Source organism: Theropithecus gelada, chromosome 18 (assembly GCF_003255815.1).
Source record: "Theropithecus gelada isolate Dixy chromosome 18, Tgel_1.0, whole genome shotgun sequence".
NCBI lineage: Eukaryota > Metazoa > Chordata > Mammalia > Primates > Cercopithecidae > Theropithecus > Theropithecus gelada.
In genome coordinates, this window is record NC_037686.1 from 72,608,687 (window position 1) to 72,613,913 (window position 5,227).

A 5,227-nucleotide genomic window follows, 5' to 3' on the forward strand; every position below is an offset into this window, starting at 1 on the left:
CACCCCCCCGCGCCCGCGCCCGCGCCCGCGCCCGCGCCCCGCCCCCGAGCCCCGGAGGACCCGCCCATGTCCCCGCCCCGCGCTTCGGAGGACCAGCCACGCCACGCCACGCCCCCACGCTGCAGCTCCGCGGCGGATCGCCAGTGGGTGCGCGCTGTCTTCTCCACAGTCCCAGAGCCTGGGGAAAGGAGCGTCGCAGCCAGCCAGGGCGGCTCGTTTTGATGGCCTCCACGGAGCAACCTAGGATAGGGGCTGATTTTTGCCGTTGTTTTGGGTGATAGTCAAGAGAAGGATGCTAAGAGAACCGCCAGAGACCTGATCCCAAAAGGCATCACCTGTCACTACTAATTGTCAAGTTGTTGATGGCCTGGGAGAAGGGTTTTATCAAATAGGCGTAGAGCAGCCTGGCCAATACTTTGAAACCCCATCTCTACTAAAAATACAAAATTAGCCGGGCGTGGTGGCGGCGCCTGTAATCCCAGCTACTGGGGAGGCTGAGACAGGAGAATCGCTTGAACCCGGGAGGCGGAGCTTGCAGTGAGCCGAGATCGCGTCACTGCGCTCCAGCCTGGGAGACAGAGCGAGACTCCGTCTCAAAAAATAAAAAGTAAAAATAAAGGCTTAGAGGGCTTTATCAGATAGCCTGTCTCTAGGGAGAGGATCAGAAGCACCTGTAGACCTGCCTGATACGAAAGGAGACCTTTTTCTAAGGCAGCTGGAAAAAGAGAACCTGTTAAGACAAAGAATCAATTACTAGCGGCATCAATGAATACCTACCAATGAAGAGGCCTCTGAAACAGGGGCTTGCTGACACCAAAGAAACAGTCCTTGCCCTTGAGGAATTTGTGATGAAGTTCAGAAGACAAGACAGTTTTAAAAAAATCATTGTAAAGTATACTATGAATTGTTGTAATTTATAAGCTATATAATTATAAATCTCACCGTACATTCATTGCAAAAGAAACCTGCAGAATGCAAAGTGAAAAAACCTGTAAAAATTACCTGTAGTCATGCTACTCAGCAATCAACTGTATTAACCTTTGGTGTATTTTATTTTCACTTATTTTTCTGCACATATATTTGTATATTTTACAAAATTGTAACTATGCTGTTTATCTAGTTTTACAACTTGCTCCTTTCGCCTTATGCTATATAATGAACTTTGTTTCCCTCTAAAAACAGGATCTTGCTATGTCACCCATGCTGGAGTGTGCAATGCCACAATCACAGCTCACTGCAGCCTCAAACTCCTTGGCTCAAGCAACCCTTCCACCTCAGCCTCTTGAGTAGCTGGGACCACAGGTTTGTGCCACCACACAGACTAATTTTATTTTTATTTTTGTTTTTGTAAAGATGGGGGTCTCTCTCTGTTGTCCAGGCTTGTCTCAAACTCCTGGCCTCAAGCAATTCTCCCCCCTCTGCCTCCCAGATGTGAGTCACTACACTTGGCCAGAACAGTTTTATTAAATGTTCTTAGAGAAGATGTTTTCTAAAAGGTGCTTATATGAATATAGGCATAATTTATAATCATTTCATTATTGTTGGGTATTTAAGATGTTTCCAATGTTTGGCTTTTACATCATACTGTGTTTTTAAAATTTGCTTATATTTGATGTTTTAAATTGACTTCTAAAATTGGAACTACTAGGCCACAAAGTACACACCTCTAAAGCCTTGAATACAAATTACTTCCATAGAAATCTGATTTTCCTTTAGTTTTGCTAAGTTTTACCCTGTTGCATGCTGGGACTTAGTGCCAGGGAGAACCATTACAAAGGCACTGAGTTATAATTACTGCCCTTTAGAGAAATGCTAGGCTGACCAGAGGACCGGATATGTAAAGAGTTCCAAAACAAGGCACGTGTGCAGTAAATAAGCAAGCAAAAAAAATGCCAAGAGACACACACTTGGCAAGCAGACTGTTGACAGAGGTGCTGACATTCTTTCAAGGGAAATTTCCTAAACTGAATGCAAATCTTTGGACTTGGGAAAAGTCACAGGCTCAGTGCTGACTGCAAGTTGCCCACTACAGTGGGCAACATTGTTTTGTGTTTAGAAGAGGCTCAGTGACATCCTGAGGGAGAAACTCCAACTGACACGTTTTAAGAAATGGAGGGACAAAGGACTATGAGGAGAAATGAACAGCATTACAGGCAATGAAGGTGGGGTGGGGTCCACCCAGCAAGCTCAGGGCTTTGGAGTGGGAAGACACCTTTTAAAGGAAAGGCTGGAAGGCTACAGAATTTCAAGTAGCCCTAGACTTGGCTTCCGGACCGGGTTGATGACAGTGAGATCATTTCGTCAATGCCTCTGGCTCAGAGTGTGGTGTAAGGCCCAAAATCTGCACCACCTGGCACTTGTTAGCAACACCCCACCCCAGACCCACTGAATCAGAATCTGCGCTTCAACAAGATCCCCAGGTGATTCATGTCCACACTGCAGTGTGAGAGGTGCTGCTTCTTTATCTTAATCGTCTGTTGCTCCACAGTTCTTGATTGGCACGATCTTCAGGCAAAAGCAGGAGAAAAGGGTGGGAAAGCTTGCGGTTGCATGTGGAGCCTGAGTTTCCAGCTGAGACTTGAACTGGATTCGCTAGGGCTTTGAGCTCTTAGTAGAGTCGGGTATAGACAAAAAAAAAAAAAAAATTATCTGAGCCTGCAGCTGGAAAGGCTTTTACACAGCAGCAAGATTGGAAAAAACAAAAGCCCTCTCCTACCAGACACAGTGGCTCACACCTGTAATCCCAACACATTGGGAGGCTGAGGCTGGAGGATTGCTTGAGGCCAGGAGTTTGAGACTAGCCTAGGCAACTGGTGAAACCCTGTCTCTCCAAAAAAATGAAAAAATTAACTGGCCAAGGTGGGAGAATCGCTTGAGCCCAGGAGGTTGAGGCTGCAGTGGGCTATGATTGTGCTACTGCACTCCAGCCTGGGTGACAGAGAGAGACCTCATCTACACAAAAGGAAGGAAGGGAGGGAGGAAAAGGAAAAGAAGAAAGAGAGAGAAAGAAAACAAAAGGAGAGAGAGAGAGAAAGAGAAAAGACTCCACAGATCCTGGCCTGATAGCCTGCCTTTTCACACAACCAGGGGGTCATGGGAGCCTCTAAGGAGCTGACTGTTTTCGGACAGAAAATGAGAGAGAAAATAGGAATGGGTATGGGGTTAAATTTTCCTCAAATCACGGCTTCTAAGAACCCATCAAATAACTGAGCCATCAGGAGCAAAAAGGAAGTATGTTGTGGACCCAGTAAAATGTACTCCTTGACCGGGTGCAGTGGCTCACGCCTGTAATCCTAGCACTTTGGAAGGCCAAGAGGGGCAGATTGTTTGAGCCCAGGAGTTGGAGACTGAGGAGGCCGAGGTGGGAGGATTACTTGAGACTGGAAGGTCGAGTGTGTGGTGAACTGTGATTATGCCGCTGCACCCCAGGGCATAGCAGAGCGAGACCCTGTTGAAGAAAAAAATGAGGGCAGGCTCTTTTATGATTGAACATTTGTTACTGATACATATGTCCTAAGAAAACATTCTCTAAGATAATTCTGTTGGGTAATAGGAAAGCATCACTGTAACATTTGAACCAGCAGGCTGTTGCATTTGCAATGCATTCTAATATATTTTCGGATGAGGCAGGAGAAGAACTGATATTTGATTGAAATAAGGAAATGGCAGAGTAGTTATGCCTCATCATCACCTGATTCTCATCTAAAGGCATCCCTTCTTTTTACCCTTTACTCTTCCCCTGCTGAAAGAGGCCTCTTCTGCCTTTTTTTCTCTTTCATTTTTTGAGATGGAGTTTCATTCTTATTGCCCAGGCTGGGGTGCAATGGTGCGATCTTGGCCCACTGCAACCTTCGCCTTCCGAGTTCAAGCGATTCTCCTGCCTCAGCCTCCCAAATAGCTAGGACTATAGGCATGCACCACCATGCCTGGCTAATTTTGTATTTTTAGTAGAGACAGGGTTTCACCATGTTGTCCAGGCTGATCTCAAACCCCTGACCTCAGGTGATCCACTCACCTCGGCCTCCCAAAGTGCTGGGATTACAGGTGTGAGCCACCGTGCCTGGTCTCTTCTGCCTCTTTGATGCAGTAATATGTTGACTCTCAATGGAAGCTTCATGCCTAAACTGACTTTCCAGTAGCTCTTTCAGCAGATGGCACTGTGAGGCAGAACAGAATGAATTCCCTGCATTCTAGAGCCGTATGGATGTCATTGCTCGCATCTGCCCACATCCTACAAAGTGACCCTGGTTGCGTCCCCTAGATTGGTACAAAGGGCTCCCTCCTCAACCAGCTTGCAGTGTGACCTGCATGTCCATCCCCAAGTGCAAGACAAAAGGCAGGAAACCTTACCCAGCTATCTCTGACTTTGCATTAAAACTCTGCGACACTTTTTCAAAATACAAATAAAAGCACCTAGAACGTGAAGCACAGTCTTTGTTCCAACTATTACACTAAGCATGGATTAGAGTCTCAGGATCTGTTTTAAAAAGAGTCAATCCATAAAGCTTTTCACTGACTTGGTGAATATATCAGAATGTGATTTTATGGCAGAAAAGCGTGGTCAGTTTTCAGCCACACAGCATCCATTCATCAGCATGGTTCATCTCCTGGTGCACACTCCCAAAGCATTTCAGAGGTTCGAAGTAGTTGCAGGCCCTGCTGGATTTCCTACGAGAAGAAACTGCATGCTTTTCCTCTTGTTTATTTCAACATGGTTTCTTGGTGGCCCAGTTTATGTTCATCTCCAAGATAATGTCTCTGATTCATCAAATTCTGCCATGGTGCTGGCCTGTGCTGGGCCCTGGCAATACAAACATTAAGGAAGTACTCATGTCTTCTAGCCTCGGGGTCCTAGCCAAAGCAAGAATCCCGAAGCCAGGCGTGAAGAATTCACTCTAAAAGGATATGCATCAACTCCTTATTCTTAGATCTGCGGGGAAATTGTCCCAGAATATGCTGCTTGATCACTCAAGTTGTAAAACCAACAGCATCACACAGAAGGCAGTGAACAACTTCCTGGAGCCATCCTTAGCCCCAAAGGAAGACAAGGGTTTGGATTCAGACAGTACCCAGCTTGATATGTAGTCTCCTCTGTCCTCAAAACGTGCCTAATTTAATTGTTCTAGAGCATCCCACAGAAACCCCAAAGAATGCTACCCGGCCCAAGGACAAACTGGGAAACCCTCTGGGCTCCCTCAGATGACCTTGATCCAGTCTCTCAATCTTC